This window comes from Dipodomys merriami, unplaced genomic scaffold, assembly GCF_024711535.1.
Source record: "Dipodomys merriami isolate MVZ:Mamm:240054 unplaced genomic scaffold, mDipMer1.0.p SCAF_48, whole genome shotgun sequence".
NCBI classification, from domain to species: domain Eukaryota; kingdom Metazoa; phylum Chordata; class Mammalia; order Rodentia; family Heteromyidae; genus Dipodomys; species Dipodomys merriami.
In genome coordinates this window covers 1893062-1909949 of record NW_027206046.1, presented here as the reverse complement: position 1 = coordinate 1909949, position 16888 = coordinate 1893062, and the positions used below count along the sequence as shown (strand labels likewise).

Genomic DNA, 16888 nt, shown 5'->3' with positions numbered 1-16888 from the left:
CTAGGATTACAGGTGTGAGCCACTGGCGCCCAGCTACATTTCTTATATTCACTGCTCAAATATATTGTCAGATTCTCACCACTAGCTTAGAAAATGAGCCTAAAGTAGAATTAAATGTCCTTGTTTTACTTAGATATTTACCATTTGAAACTGAAGTTTGAACTTAAGTCCTGGTACTCACTAGGCAGGAGCTCTAGCATTTCAGCCTCTCACATCATTAACTATCAAATAGTTTTATGCACTAAGCAGGAAGAAGGGAAATAGAATGAAATAATACTGTCATAAAAACTTATGTTTATTTTGAAAACTACTTCTTTGGCTCTGGAAATCAACAGCTACAATGCTAATAAGCAAATATTTTACAGAAATTTATATGGAAGAACTTTTTAGTAGATCATCCTGGTTCACAAATTTTAATAATTGCATTGTATTTGCAACAGGAAATAACTATTAACAAGGAATCAGGTATTTTTTACCAACAAACACAAGAAGAAAACAATTTTATAGTGGTGATAACACCTTATCCTTCCAGCTCCCTTGTCTGATGGTTGTTTTTGTTTACACATTTGGGAGCAGGAAATGACAAAGAAGGAAGGCAAAGTGTCTTATGGTACCGCCAAGAACACAAGTGCTAAAATTCCAGAAGATAGCTTCAAAGATCTAAATGCTAGGGCTGGAGATATGGCTCAGTGGTGGATTACCTGCCTAACAAAATATTTGTTAAAATTTCAATTAAAAAATGAATATAAAAAACCTAACTGCTCTTTAGTTCACTCAGAAAGAGTCTATAATACTAAAAACACACCTCTAATTTTAAATTGTTTTGTTTTGCTTTTTTTTTTAAATAGGTCCTATTACATTGCTCAGACTGGCCTTGAACTTCTGGGCTCAAGTGATCCTCAGCCTCCCAAGTAGTTGGGACAACAGGTGTACAGTACCATGCCCAGCATTACTTTTAATTTCTACTGCTTTTATTTATTTATTTTTTATTTATTTCTGTTGTTGTTGGTCATGGGGCTTGAACTCTGGGCCTGGGCACTGTCCCTCAGCTCTTCAGCAAGGCTAGTGCTCTACCACTTGAGCCACAGCACCACTTCCGGTTTTCTGAGTGGTTTATTGAAGGTAAGAATCTCATGGCCTTTCCTGCCCGGGCTAGCTTTGAACCGAGATCCTCAGATCTCAACCTCCTGAGTAGCTAGGATTACAGGCATGAGCCACTGGTGCCCGGCAAATTTCTACTGCTTTTAAAGTATGCTTAGGGTTTAAATATGGGTTTAATGAGTTAGAGTTCAGTATGTTTAAGGGAAAATATTGTTGAAATTATTAAAGCAAAGAAAACACTGAGTCTTTAAATAGGAAATGAATAATTAATATTTCCATTAATAATTCCATTAGGTCAAGAGATATATACTAGAATGTGAAACTAACAATACTCACAGAAAATCCTAAATATCCATTAATACAATTGCCTTGCCAGGCACAGATGGCTCACACCTGTAATCCTAGGTACTCAGGAGGCTGAGATCTGAGGATGGAGGATTGAAGCCAGCCTGGACAGGAAAGTCCATGAGACTCTTATATCCAATTAACCCCCAGAAAACCAGAAGTGGTGCTGTGGCTCAAATGGTAGAAGGCTAGCCTTAAGCAGAAGAGTTCAAGGACAGTGCCCAGGCCCTGAGTTCAAGCCCCACAATCAACAAACAACAAAAAACACAAATGCCTTGTGTTAATAATTACTTGGAGCAAGCATCTGAGGAAAGTACTCCAAGTCACACACAAATCCTGGACTCTGAGTGCTATCTACCACTGCAAAATTTTCTACATAATTAAGTCCCTTTTGTGAAACTGGGGATGACAGAACAATAAAAACATACATCTGATCTAAAGTTTCTCTAATTACAGTAATATAAAATCTTGACATTTACTCAAGCTGAAATAATAATGCTACATAATTAACCAATGATTGTTTTTTAAATCTCTTTTGATTAACATGCTATAGATAATTTTAAAGAATTCACTCCTAAGAAAAAAAATAAGCATCTTAAAATGTTGCTTACTTGTTTAGGCAGTATTTCACTTTACATGTAATTATTTGCTTTGAAAAGAGAGAGAGAAAAAGCATATGCTCTCTATTTCAAAAGGCATGAGAGAATTAAATTAGGAAGTCAATACAAGAAAAAGCTCTTACCCATGAAACAATGAATGGAGACTGGTATTTTTTCTCCCTTTCAGACTCTGCCCAATCAATTCGGATTCTTTTTTAGTTCTTGTCTTGCTCCATTGGCTCAAAGTAGTGAAACATAGCTACCTGTGCAACCTCTAAGAACAAGAAAAGACGAGAGTGAAAATCAGAGGAAACATTTTTAAAATACTTAAAATACAAAATGTTCCGAACATAAAATTTGATCAACTACAAAGAAAGTGCACACCTGTAATCTCAGCATATGGGAGGCTCAAGCAGGAAGATCACAAATTGGAGTCTAGCCTAGGCAACATGGTAAAATGGTAAAACACCCGCCAAACAAGTCTAAACCCCAGTATTACTCCCTCTCCCAAGTTAAAGAAATGTCTATGGTTTCTGTTAAGCATATTATAGGAAATTTAATATTTTTTGTAATCCAGAATTATTTTTCTGAATCCCACTTAAATATCATATTTGTTCACAGAGATAAACCAGAGAATTTAAGTCTAGAAAAAGGAACTACCATGACCAAGGCTCTAGGCAAAATTAGACATTTGTGGAATAAGTAATTATTTAGTAATTATTTACTCAACTGTTTGGTAATTTATTATTACTAAATTATTATTTAGCAATTTATTTACCCAGTGAATTTTAATATTTACTAAGGTCTAATACTAAGATTAATAGTTATTAGGATCTAAGAGCCAGTAATAAGGATGAAAGCAATAACCTCTGCTTTCTACACTTGCATCCCACCTCTATCCATTTTTGCTCCTATTATCCTTCCAGATTCCAAGTGCTCATCTTCATCCTGCCCCAAGTCTCCCAACCAGTCACTAGCTAGGAGCCCCATGAACAAAAGTTACCATGACTTTATTTTCCTCTACATCAACTCCTTGAAAACTGACAAGTCCTTCAGCATTCATATCTCAAGGATATTATCTATAATTTATTTTATTTTGTTTTGTGGTAGTTTTAAGTCAAAGTATTGTTATATAATCAAAACTGACCTTTAACTCTCAATCCCCCTACCTCCACCTCCCAAATGCTGGGATTACGAGCATGTATCACCATGCCCAGCTTCTATGGGAATTTACACACACACACACACACACACACACACACACACATTTATTGTAAAGGTGATGTGCAGAGGGTTTACAGTTACATAAGACAAAAATCAGGTAATGAATAACATTTCTTTTTCTTTGTTTTGTTTTTGTCAGTCATGGGGCCTGAACTCTGGACCTGGGCACTGTCCCTCAGCTCTTCAGCTCAAGGCTAGCACTCTACCACTTGAGCTGCAGCACCACTTCCGGCTTTTTCTGCTTATATGGTGCTGAGGAATCGAACCCAGAGCCTTGTGGATGCAAGGCAAGCACTCTACCACTGAGCCACCTTCCCAGCCCCTACATTTCTTTTTGAAGTGTCACCTATTCCCTCCCTCTCTCCCATCCCTATCTACAAGTGGTATAGTTCAATTTCAACATAGTATCTTATGAGAATCACTGCTGTATTTGTTCACCCTTTCTGTGTTCCCTCTTTGCCCTCCCCAAAACAGATAAACTTAAAAACAAGATTAAAGTACAGAAAACAAAAACAGCAACAAATAAAAAAAACTCTTGTTTATGGGTTTTTTTTTTTAAGGAAAAAAAATCCTATTTGTAGTCAGGCACTGGTGGCCCATGCCTATAATCCTAGCTACTCAGGAGACTGAGATCCAAGGATTGAGAATTGAAGCCAGCTGCAAAGGAAGGAAGGAAGGAACGAACGAACAAACGAACGAACGAAGGAACGAATGAAGCAAAGAAGGAAGGAAGGAAGGGGAGAGAGAGAGAGATAGGGAGAGTAAAGAAATCTTATTTAACATCATATTTAACAGTAAACTGACACAAAGAAAAAATGTTTAATCTGGCCAAAGAAAACTTGAGATTTTAAAAGTAAGTTTTATAACCTAAACTGATGGACAATGTGGGAAAGAACTTGAGCTTGTAAGGGGAGCTTACTTGTATTTCAAGCAACTTTGGAACCATACTTTTTACCCTCAAGCAAAAATCTAAAAACAAAACTAACCAAAGCATGTATGCATAATTTGACAGCTCTCTTTTAAAATACTAACTCCCTGATTTATTTTTTTAAATGACAGGAATAATTGACATTTGAAGGGGAAAGGATCTTATTGTCATCAATCTAATCCTTCATTTTATAATCAAAGAAAGCAAAGCACAAAAGGTGACTTACTAAAAAATTCTTTTGATTTGGCAGAACCTGTGCATAGAATTGGTCTTTTGAACACACACACTCTCTCTCTCTCTCTCTCTCTCTCTCTCTCTCTCTCTCTCTCTCTCTCTCTCTCTCTCTCTCTCTCTCTCTCTCTCTCTCTCTCTCTCTTTCTAGGCAAGCATTTGAGTGCTTGAGCCATAACCATAGGACTTTTGCTTTTTAGGATTTTTTTTGTTTTGTTTTGTTGTTTGTTAGTTGTGGGGCTTGAATTCTGGACCTGGGTGCTGTTCCTGAGCTGTTCAGCAAGCGCTCTACCACTTGAGCCACAGCACCACTTCTGGTTTTCTGGTGGTTAACTTGAGATAAGAGTCTAACGGGCTTTCCTGCCTGGGCTGGCTTTGAACTGTGATACTCAGATCTCAGCCTCTTGAGTAGCTAGGATTACAGGTGTGAGCCACCAGCACCTGTGGCTTTTTAGTTTTTCATACTAAGTCTAATTAAACTGATATCCTATTTCTGTGCCTTCTGAGTAACTGCCCAATATACTTTATAGTGCCTCTAATAAATAAGTACCTTATTAATACTGTTCCAATTTTGTGTCTTTTTTTTTCATTTTTTTTTTTTGGGTCCGGTCGTGGGGCCTGAACTCTGGGCCTGGGCACTGTCCCTCAGCTCTTCAGCTCAAGGCTAACGCTCTACCACTTGAGCCACAGTGCCACTTCCAGCTTTTTTCTTTTTGCTTATGTGGTGCTGAGGAATTGAACCCAGGGCCTCAGGCATGCAAGGCAAGTGCTCTACCACTGAGCCACCTTCCCAGCCCTTTTTTTTTTTTTAAACTTTTGAGGCAAGGTCTTGCTAAGAAGCCTGGGCTAGCCTCAAACTTATAATCTCCATTTCAGCCTCCCAAGTGTTAGAAGTACAAGTATGTGCCACCGTATCCCATTCCAAAGAATTTTTTAAGATACCTGGTGTTTTTGTTTTTTGTGTTTTTTTTTTGTTTTTTTTTTTTTGCTGGTCCTGGAGCTTAAACTCAGGGCGTGGGCACCATCCCTGAGCCTCTCTCTGCTCAAGGCTAGTGCTCTACCATTTGAGCCGTGGCACCACTCCGTTTTTTTCTGTTTAGGTGGTGGTACTGAGGAATTGAACCCAGAGCTTCATACATGCTAGGCAAGCAGTCTACATTCCCAGCCCAAGATACCTGTTTTTAATCATTATTTCTGTTACTCATAAATATTATATAGTGAATATATTCAAAAATTTAAGTGTTCTAACAAATTAAGGTTTTACTATGTTTAATATCAAAAAAGACAAATCACAATGAAAAACTAAAACTACTTACACATTACTGAAGGTTTCTGTTTGAAAATAACATCAGATCTCAATCTGTGAACTCTGCAGGCCTCAGAATTTGAGGAATACTGTATTGAAAAGAATAAGAACTGTGCTTAAATTCAAACTCTTCCTTTAACATACCTGTGGCTACTTAAAGTTCTGTTAATAACTTCTAAACAAAATGATTACAAACATTTTTTTCATCTGATTAAGAGCCAGTAAGTAATATTCAAACACTAGCTCCTAACAAAAACCACGCATTGCAATCCAGAAAACTAGTTATCTATTTATTAGATCTATTTACTAGAATATCCTAGAATTATAAATAGAAGTCATGATAACTGCATGACACTTCAATGTTCTTCCTGCAGCAACATGTGTCAAACTATTATATTTAGCATAGACTCCTTTAAATTGCTATTGTTTTTAATTGAAACTTTTACTTTGAGGACACAATGCAATCCATCACAAGGATCCCTAATGTGGCCCTTTTAGAAACACACATGCAAATCACTTCTCTGCACTGCTGTCTCTAACCCTATGGAGAAAGTACATGCAACCTATCTTCTGAAAGGAAAAGATTATGTTTTCTAAAGTAACACCTCCTTATAGGATGGGTACAGAGACAACTAAAGAACAAAGAATGAACATACATGGTGTGAAAAGACTGGCTAGTCACATTTGCTATGTCATCTAGAACATTACACATAAACATGATTATACATACAAATCTACCCAAAAGCTGGGCGCCGGTGGCTCATGCCTGTAATAATAGCTACTCAGGAGGCTGAGTAGCTAGCTCAAAGCCAGCCCAGGGAGGAAAAGTCTGTGAGATTTTTTTTTATCGGTCATGGGGTTTGAACTCTGGGCCTGGGTGCTATTTCTCAGCTCTTCAGCTCAAGGCGAGCGCTCTACTACTTGAGCCACAGCACCACTTCCGGTTTTCTAGTGGTTTATTGGAGATGAGTCTCACGACAGTCTTTTCTGCCCGGGCTGGCTTTGAACCTCAATCCTCAGATCTCAGCCTCCTGAGTAGCTAGGATTACAGGCGTGAGCCACCAGCACCCAGCTCTGTGAGATTCTTATCTCCAATAAACCACTCAGAAAACTGGAAATGTCACTGTAGCTCAAGTGGTAAAATGCTAGCCTTGAGCTGAAGTGCTGAGGGACAGTGCCAGGCCCAGAGTTCAAGCCCCATGATGGCAAAAAAAAAAAGATCCACCCAATAGTTTTCAGCTACTAAATCATAATAAAGAGCAGTCTCTTAGTTTTGTTTTGTTTTTTGTTGGTCGTGGGGCTCTGGGCCTGGGCACTGTCCTTGTGCTCTTCAGCTCAAGGCGAACATTCTACCACTTGAGCCACAGTGCCACTACTGGTTTTCTGGTAGTTTTTTGGAGTAAGATTCTCATGGTCTTTCCTGACTGAGCTGGCTTTGAACCACAATCCTCAGATCTCAGCTTCCTGAGTAGGCAGGATTACAGGTGTGAGCCACCAGCACCCAGCAATCTCTTAGTTTTGAGGTAAATTTTCCTATCTGGAATGGAACAAATGGACAACAAAAACAGTGTTACAGAACAACTAGAATGGAGATTCCCAGATGTATAACAACATAAAAAGGACTCTTTTCTTAATTTGTTTTTTCTATTGCTGATGATTCTGTATGCTTTACCTTATATACAGTATATTCATGTAAATTATCTGTAGGAGATTGGGGGGAGGGCACAGAATCCAAGGAAAAAGGGTAAAAAACTGCAGCAGTGGAACTCACAGGACACTGATGAAAGTGAACTATAAACTCGTGGGGAATGGGAGAAAATGAGGGAATAGATAACTGTACAAAAGGAAATGCACTTATTACCTGATGCAAGTAAATGTAGCCCCTCTGTATATTACCTCTATAATAACAATAAGGTAATTTAATTTTTTAAAAAGAACTCATAGTGATAGAGCATTAGCCTTAAACAAAAAAGCTCAGGACAGTGCCCAGACCTGGAGTTCAAACTGGCACATACACACACAAAAAATGAATTTATAACTTTATCCAAAGGGACTATGCCTTTCAGCTAGAAACTTAGTTGAAGCAAAGTGGCTACTATTAAGAATATGGATCTTAGCCGGGCGCTGGTGGCTCATGCCTGTAATCCTAGCTACTCAGGAGGCTGAGATCTGAGGATCGAGGTTCAAAGCCAGCCCGGGCAGGAGAGACCGTGAGACTCTGATCTCCAATAAACCACCAGAAAACCAGAAGTGGTGCTGTAGCTCAAGTGGTAGAGTGCTAGCCTTGCGCCGAAGAGCTGAGGGACAGCACCCAAGCCCCACAACCGACAAAAAAAAAAAAAAAAAGTAAAGAAAAGAAAGAAAGAACAAAAGAAAGAAAGAAATGTACTTTACCTGACTTATGTAACTGTAACCCATTTGTACATCACTTTAACAATAACAATAGAAAATCAAATTAGTGCTGGCAAACTTCTGTAATCCTAGCTACTCAGAAGGCTGAGATCTGAAGATCACAGTTCAAAGCCAGCCTATGCAGAAAAATCCACAAGACTCTTAAACCCAATTAGTCACCAGAAAACTGGAAGTGGTTCAAAGTGGTAAAGTGCTACCTCTTCAGCAAAAGAGCATAGGGACAGTACCCAGGCACTAAATTCAAGCCCCATGACCAACAACAACAACAAAATCAAATTAGATTAAATCTTAAAAAAGAAGAATATATTAAAGAAAAAAAAGGATCTGCTCTGGACAGAGAAGAAACAGACTGGACATACTTCTTTTCTCCAGATAAGATTATCAACAATTCAAAGGCTTCTATGATTTCTGTATCTTCTGATTTCCTCACATACATAGAAGTTATAAACAAACACAAGGTAGGCATGCAAATATTTATTAAATGGATTAGGTCAGTAAAGTCAGAAAAAAAAACAGAGAAGTAGACATACCATAGAATCATAGGATTCTAGAGCTAGGAAGATCTGGGGAGATTTTGTTTCAATTATTCTTTTTATAACTGGACAAACCGTTTTGTTTTTGTCAGTTGTGGAACTTGAACTCTGGGCCTGGGCACTGTCCCTCAGCTCTTCAGCTCAAGGCTAGCACTCTACCACTTGAGCCATAGCACCACTTCCAGTTTTCTGCTGGTTTTATGGAGATAAGAGTTTCACAAACTTTTCTGTCTGGGCTGGCTTCGAACCACAGCCTCCTGAGTAGCTAGGATTACAGGCATGAGCCCTGATGTCCAGCTAACTGAACAAATTTTATAATTAAAAGTACAACAGCTTGCCTAAGAACAAATAAATCAACTTATGATTCAACTTTCATGGCTTTTAAATTGGAGTTCTACTATACTATACTTCATATTTAATAATGGAAGAAAGGAACTTCTGGAGGAGACAAGTAACTATAGTGAAGGTGGACTTTGATGGACAAAAATCTTGGTAGAGTGCTTGCCTTGAGCTGAAGAGCTGAAGGACAGCGCCCAGGCCCAGAGTTCAAGCCCCATGACTGCAAAAAAAAAAAAAAAAAAAAAAAAATCTTACTATATAAGAGACAGAAGTTAACCTGGTTGAAAACAGTAGATATTTTAGCAAGTAAGAAAGAGAATGAATACAAAAATAAGATAGCTAGGTACTGATCTTAGGATGCTGAGATCTAAGGATCATGATTTAAAGCCATCTGGGCAGAAAAATCAGTGAGACTCTTATTTCCAATTAACCAGCAAAAAGTTGGAAGTGGAGATATGATTCAAATGGAAGAACACCACCATTAGCAAAAAAAAGCCTAACAAGAGCATGATGCCTCAGTTCAAACCTTAGTATTGGAAGGAGGGGGCGGGGAGAGTGAGGGAGACTAAATTGGAAAACACAAGTTTTAATAAAGAGGTATGACAAGACAAAGAATAAAAAATAAGGAAGAATGAAAGTAAAAGACACAGAAACAGGAAAGAAAAGGATGAGATATAAGCACAAAAAGATAAGGTTGGCTTTGAACCATGATCCTTAGATCTCAGACCCCACAGTACTAGGATATAGGCATGAGCCACTGCCCAGCTTGATATATTCTTTTAAAATAAACAATGTCAATGAGATTTACTATTACCACAGTGAAATCAGATCACCTATAAATAACAAAAGTGAACTGCTAATCTTGCACTGAAAATCTGTTCCTACACATCAAGGCATGTGAAATGCAAATGTACTGGTCTACTGTGAAAGGGAAGTCTGGTTGTTTTACATTTCCTCTCTTGCACCATCTTTAGCTTCATTTCCCAAATGCATACAATCTTCAGTCATAAACTTCTTACTTCCTCTTTATCATATGAATTTGCTATCTGGTATCTACAATAAATTGTTGCCAAAATTAAAATTTGTTTCTCTCAACACAGGATCTGATTTTTCTGCTCCAATTTTACAACTAGTCGTGAATTACTCAAATGTGTATAGTAGTTTTTTGAAGAACATATACCAGATTTATAACTTTGTCATTTAATGTTTCACATTTCAACTTCTTTTTTTGTTGTTGTTGTTGTTGTTGTTTTTTGGATCCAGTCATGGGGCCTGAACTCTGAGCCTGGGAACTGTCCCTCAGCTCTTGTGCTCAAGGCTAGCGCCCTACCACTTGAGCCACAGCGCCACTTCTGGCTTTTTTCTTTTTGCTTATGTGGTGCTGAGGAATCGAACCCAAGGCCTCATGCATGCAAGCCAAGCCCTCTACCACTGAGCCACCTTCCCAGCCCTCACATTTCAACTTCTTAACTATTTTGAGTCACTGCTCATTTAAACAGACTTTTTTAGGGGAGACAATTAGTAGTGGGGTTTGAACTCAGGGCTTCATGCTTACTAAGCAGGTGCTCTACTGCTTAAGCCATGCCCCTAATCCTTTTTGTGCTTTTAATTATTTTTCAGGTAGGGTCTCACATTCTCATCTAGGCCAGCCTCAGACAGAAATCTTCCTAATCATCTTTGGCTTATTGAGATGACAGTTTCATAAACATTTTGCCCAGACTGGCCTCAAACCATGATCTTCCTTCCAATCTCCAGCTCCTGAGTAGCCAGGATTACAGGCATAAACTACCATACCCACTCTTCAAAACTTAAAAACCCCTTTCCATTTTATCTCACAAACTATAACAACATGATATCTGAAAAGGATGTGAAAATTTAATACTTGAATATTTGAAAATTGTTACTATTCTAGTTAACAATGATTGGTATCATTTTTAAATTCATAAGATCTACTAGATGATCAAACTATAAAACAAGACTTCATATAAAAACAAAATACTAAAATGCTTAGAAGAATCCTAAGCCTGCCGGGCGCTGGTGGCTCACGCCTGTAATCCTAGCTACTCAGGAGGCTGAGATCTGAGGATCGCGGTTCAAAGCCAGCCCGGGCAGGAGAGACCGTGAGAATCCTATCTCCAATAAACCACCAGAAAACCGGAAGTGGCGCTGTAGCTCAAGTGGTAGAGCGCTCGCCTTGAGCTGAAGAGCTGAGGGACAGCGCCCAGGCCCAGAGTTCAAGCCCCACGACCGACAAAAAAAAAAAAGGAATCCTAAGCCCTGCAAATAATTAAAGAAATTAAGTAGTGAAATGAAATATTACATTAAATTTGATAAATGTGAATAGGAAACATTAAACCCAATGCTGGTAATATCCTAAGGGAAATGAGCACAAATGACAAGTGTTAACAGCACTGTGAAGTTAGGATGATTATTTTGCGTGTGTGCTGGGTGTGAGGTTTGAACTCTGGGCCTAGGTCTGAGTGCTATTCTTATAGGGGTTTTGCTTTTATTTTATTTTTGTTAAAAGCTAGCACTCTACCACTTGAGCCACAGCTCCACTTCCAGTTTTGGGTGGTAGTTTATTGGGGTTAGAATCTCATGGACTTTCCTGCTGGAGCTGGCTTCAAACTTCAATCCTCAGATCTCAGCCTCCTGAGTAGCTATGATTATAGGTGTGAGCCATCATGCCTTGAACAATATTTTTTAAAGTAATATAGCAATTATCTAAAACTGATTGTATCAACTAATTATATTTTAGCAAAATCATCTCAGGGAAACATTTTTTTTTAGTTGACTCTCACAGAATCTATAAATAGAATAGTGGTTACCACATGCTACATAAAATAGGAAAGAGGGAGGAAAGGAAAAAAGCTGGTTCACAAATGCCAAGTTACAGCCAAAGAGAAGAAATGTGTCGATGTATTACTGCACAGTAGTGCTAGCAGATAATGATGGTATATGGTGTGTAATATGGTATATTATGTGTAATTTCATTTTAATTTTTTTTTTTTGCCAGACCTGGTGCTTAAACTCAGGGCCTGGTCTCTATCCTGAGCTTCTTTTGCTCTAGGTTAGCAGTCTACCACTTGAGCCACAGTGCCACTTCTGGCTTTTTCTGTGTATGTGGCACACTGAGGAATTGAACCCAAGGCTTCATGCATATTTGGCAAGCACTCTACCACTAATTCACATTCCCAGCCATGATATATATTTTTTAAATGTCTATATAACATTCTCTCCATTCCAGTTTTAATTTTTCTATCTTAGCATCTTCCAAACATACCATGTATTTTATTCATTTCTTTCTTTCTCTCTACATGCAAATTTCACGAGAGTAGTATTTTTCTGTTTTATTCACTGCTGTGTAAACAGCACATAGAACAGCATCTGGTGAATAGTATATGGTCAATATTTATTGAATGAATGATGAACAGTGCTATCCTAAAAGATTAATTTTTAAATGTGGCAGATATGGCTGAATACCATATAGCAAAAAAGGCTTGGGTTGTGGCTAAAATGATAGGGAAGCAATGAAACAGCTAGAAAACACTGAAACATAAATTCTTTAAATTGAATGTTGAATGAAAATAGTAAAGGAACATAAGGTATCTGCAGCAAAATAGCATTTATCGAATATATTAAAATGAGTAGCTATGAAGGAAAGGGAACAGGAGTGAAAATGAGGAACTGAGAGGCATAAAATGTAATTAAAGCTAGTTCCAAATGGGCCAATAATAGTAGTTGATAAAATGAGAACTATGATTAAATTAATTGCCTATATCTAAGGTCCTCTCTTCCTCCCAAAGACATATTTAATCACTGCTTTTAGTAAAGCTCAAACCAGCATAAAGTTGAGAACATTCTTTTAATAAAATGTTAGAATGAAAGACAGTCCAACTGGAATGCGCTAGAGACAAAATGGGAGGTGAGGAAATATAAATAATACTTAGGAGGAATTTGGTAAGAAAGATAACTGGAATGGTAATTGGTAGATGATATGGAATCAATAGACAGCTTTCCCAAAACAATGAGTGAAATTAAAGGATGTAAACCAATAGCAGACATTCAGTAAAGAGAGTTGAGAATAAAGGTGAGAAAGAGACTGTAAAAGCAAAAGCCTTGAAAAGCTTAAAGGGATGAAGCCAGGCTCACACCTGTACTCAGGAGGCTGAGATCTGAGGATCATGGTTCAAAACCAGACCAGGCAGGAAAGTCCTTGAGACTCTTATCTCCAATAAACCTCTCAGAAAACCAGAAGTGGCACTGTGGTGCAAGTGGTAGAACACTTGAAGAGCGCAGGGATGGCGCCCAAGCCCAGAGTTCAAGACCCACAACCGACCAAAAAAAGAAAAAAGAAAAATAAAAAAAAAAGCTTGAAAGGATGGTCCTTTTTCTTAGAGGCAAGGACTTAATTCCTTATAAAATAATAATAATAATAACAACAACAACCTACCCACAATACATTCCTGAATTTACATCTTTATGAACATGCAGAATTTGGTGCTGTGAGTCTTATGGGTCATGAAACTCTCTCACAATCTGATTCATCCTAGGTATTCTCTCTTCTAAAATATGTATACAAATATATACAAATATTTAGATAAAACTTAGCACACAACTTGAGCAATTCACTTAGCCATGCTCTTAAAAGCTAGTCCACACTAAGGTGGGGTTGTTGGGTTTTTGTTTTGTTTTGTTTTAGTATAATCCATAAAGAGAAAGAATATTACTCCAAGAATTCTCACAAAGTGAACGTAACTTCCCTGCTCAGGAAGCCAGTATTACTAGTATCAAGACCCACACGCAAACAACCCAACGTTTTCAAAGAGAACTTCTCTAAATTCTAAGTGAAACATGGAGGACTCTCACGTATTCTTTTTGGTTTTACTTTTTGCAGTTTGCAAAGTTTTGAGACTTACCATACTCATACACTCAATATTCGTGGAATGTTAATTTCCAATGCTATATAGTCTTTCATTTAAAAAATGACCATTTTAAATTTTACGCAACTTAGTTATCCATTCTATTGTTGATAAACATTTAGCTTATTCCCAATGTTATGCTACTATAAAGTGACTGTAACATGTGTACAAATTATGTATCTTTTGACACATAAATGTACATGTTTAAAAATACCTAAGAATAACACTACAAACATGTCAATTTCCCAAAACGGTGTAATAATATCTTATACTTGATAGGTAAGATGGCTTAGAAATAATATTTTTTTAAAAAATTAGTAAGTAAAAATATGCTTCTATCCAAGCACCAATGGCTCACACCTATAATCCTAGCCAATCAGGCAGCTGCAATCTGAGAATTTAGGGAAAACAAATCTGAGACACTCTTACCTAATTAACCAGCAAGACATCAGAAGTAGAGGTGTGGCTCAAGTGGTAGAGTGCTAGCCCTGAGTCAAAAAAGCTAAGTAAGACTGTGAGACCTTGAGCTCAAACCTCCATACTAGCATGCATGCACACACAACACACATACAAAACTCCTTTGAGTTCTCTAAAATTGGTTTGCCATTTCTGTTTTTATTCATTGATGATCACAACTATATAACTAAAAACGTAATTTTGGCCATATTCAAATCCTAGTTCCACCCACTGTTAGGCTATTAGATAATCAAATAAGCCTGTGTCCAGGTACTGTAAACAGGGTATCAGAAAGCTTTAATTTTAAGGAACATGATTTAAAGAATTAGGCTGAGAATGTAGCTTAGTAGAGTATTTGCCTAGCATGCATGAAGCCCTGGGTTCCATTCCTCAGTACCACATAAACAGAAAAAGCCAGAAGTGGCACTGTGGCTCAAGTGATAGAGTGCTAGCCTTGAACTAAAGAAGCTCATGGACAGTGTCAGGCCCTGAGTTCAAGCCCCAGGACTGGCAAAAAAAAAAAAAAAGAATTAAGTAATAAGGTACACATTTTTAAAACCTGTATCTGCTGATTTTGCTTATTTTTACTGCCAGGTGCCAGTGGCTCACGCCTGTAATCCTAGCTAGTCAGGAGGGCTGATGTCTGAGGATCATGGTTCAAAGCAAGCCTGGGCAGGAACGTCTGGGAGACACTCATCTCCAATTAACCACCAGAAAACTGGAAATGACGCTATGGCTCAAGTGGTAGAGCACTAGCCTTGAGCGGAAGAGCTGAGGGACAGCGCCCAGGCCAAGACTTCAAGCCCCACTAGCCTTGAGCTGAAGAACTGAGGGACAGCGCCCAGGCCAACACTTCAAGCCCCACGACCAACCAAAATAAAGTTTACTGAAATGGACATGTGTCAATTTTTTTTTTTTTAGTGCCTAGCAAGTGAACTAGCTCCTTCCTTATCTTTAGAGAATCTACCACACAAGTGTTTAGAAAGACTTGGATCCTAGAACCAATTACAGAAGCTAAAACAGGTACTTGCTCATTTGGGGCCAGGCACATTGACTAATGAATTAAACGTATTCACAGAGAATTGGAATCTTAGCACTAAAGTTGTAAAGACAGTTTAAAATTCATACCTAGGACCATTTCCAACAAGAAATTGGCAGTCTGCCCAAAAGGGGCTTCATCATAACTTGACCATGCTGCAACTATGATCATGGACTTTCACCATCTAAAACTGAGCAAAATCAATTTTCTGTTATTTATAAGCAAACAACTAAAAAGCCAACTCATTCATAGGTCAGTGATATGCAGCCCCCAGTGGCAATATTCCAACAATAGCATCATCCAGTGGCATCAATGGAGTCTTAAGCAGGAAAAAGATAACCAATAAGGCTATAGCTATTTACTCTGACCAAGGTCTAGCCATGAGTTTTGTTTCTGAGTCTGCTTTCCCAGTCTTCTTCCATAAGCTAACTAATATTCTCCCAATAAATTCATTGTCTTTTGCATCAAATAACCAGTTTACTGTTGTCTGTAATGAAAAATCCTAAAATGGTACTCCTATCATGTCTTGGGCTCTGCAGCAGGCAATGGTAATAAAGACACAAAGGCATGACTCTGCCTTACAGGAATTAAAAGGCAAGTCAGACAAGTGAATTCAGCACAGTTGAATATACCTCAAAGCTGGAGAAGCATATTTCAAGGACTGACAAGAAAAAAAAAGTAGACTCACTTGTAGAAGGACAGAAACAGTCATGATTTGCCACCTTGGTGACAATGGTGGCATTTTTGAGTTTGCTATTAAAAAAAAATGAACTTCATGTTTGAAACACAAACAGACCTATTCTTTCACTACCACCATGCTGGCTCCAAATGCTTCCCTTCTCTTCTCACTTTGTTTCTAAGAATAGTCAACCTGGACTTCTGTGGGAGGGGTTGTTTGTTTTGTTTTATGCTTAGTTATTTGTAATGGGGTAGAGTCGGAATCATGAATGAGTGGATAAAGGAACTGAAAAGAGAAGTAAATGTGTCAGTCAAATGATCAGAGTAGTGAAGCTCAAAGCACACTGCCAATTGTCTATATAAATTTCACTTCAGAGCAGGGAAAAATAATTATGTAAAAAAGTTTTAATGGGTTAGGTATGGTGATTCACACTTATAATTCCAGTACTGGGAGAAAGTCAAGATTTCAAGTTCTAGGCTGCCATAACTACAAAGTAAGACTGTCCCCAAAAGATAAAAAAGGGAAAAGGGTGGAGGACCTGCTGGCTACATAAGCACAAGGAACTAGTATGCCCTCCCCCACATATCTATAACACGTACACATAGGGGTTTTTTTTTCCTCTAAAATTACAGAACTGCAGCATTAATATAAACTATTTTAGAACTCAGCCTTTAAAATTATGTTAGACTAGCTGGGCACAGGTGGCTCATGCCTGTAATCCTAGCTACTAAGGAGGTTGAGATCTGAGGATCAAGGTTCAAAGCCAGCCTGGAC

The 16888-nt window shown here is 38.1% G+C and overlaps 1 protein-coding gene across 5 annotated transcripts in view; it reads right to left on the bottom strand.

Moving 5' to 3' along the window:
- The window catches only part of Dennd4a (DENN domain containing 4A), a 115602-nt gene that overhangs the window by 87005 nt on the left and 11709 nt on the right, over positions 1 to 16888 (bottom strand). For 4 of the 5 annotated variants that reach the window (XM_069995104.1, XM_069995107.1, XM_069995106.1 and 1 more), the window contains exons 2-4: positions 15525 to 15625; positions 5745 to 5823; positions 2189 to 2319 (exon numbers count right to left, since the gene is read on the bottom strand). The gene's annotated coding sequence lies outside the window, so the exon portion shown is untranslated. The remainder of the gene's footprint in view (positions 1 to 2188; positions 2320 to 5744; positions 5824 to 15524; positions 15626 to 16888) is intronic. The other variant, XM_069995105.1, reaches the window with a different exon arrangement.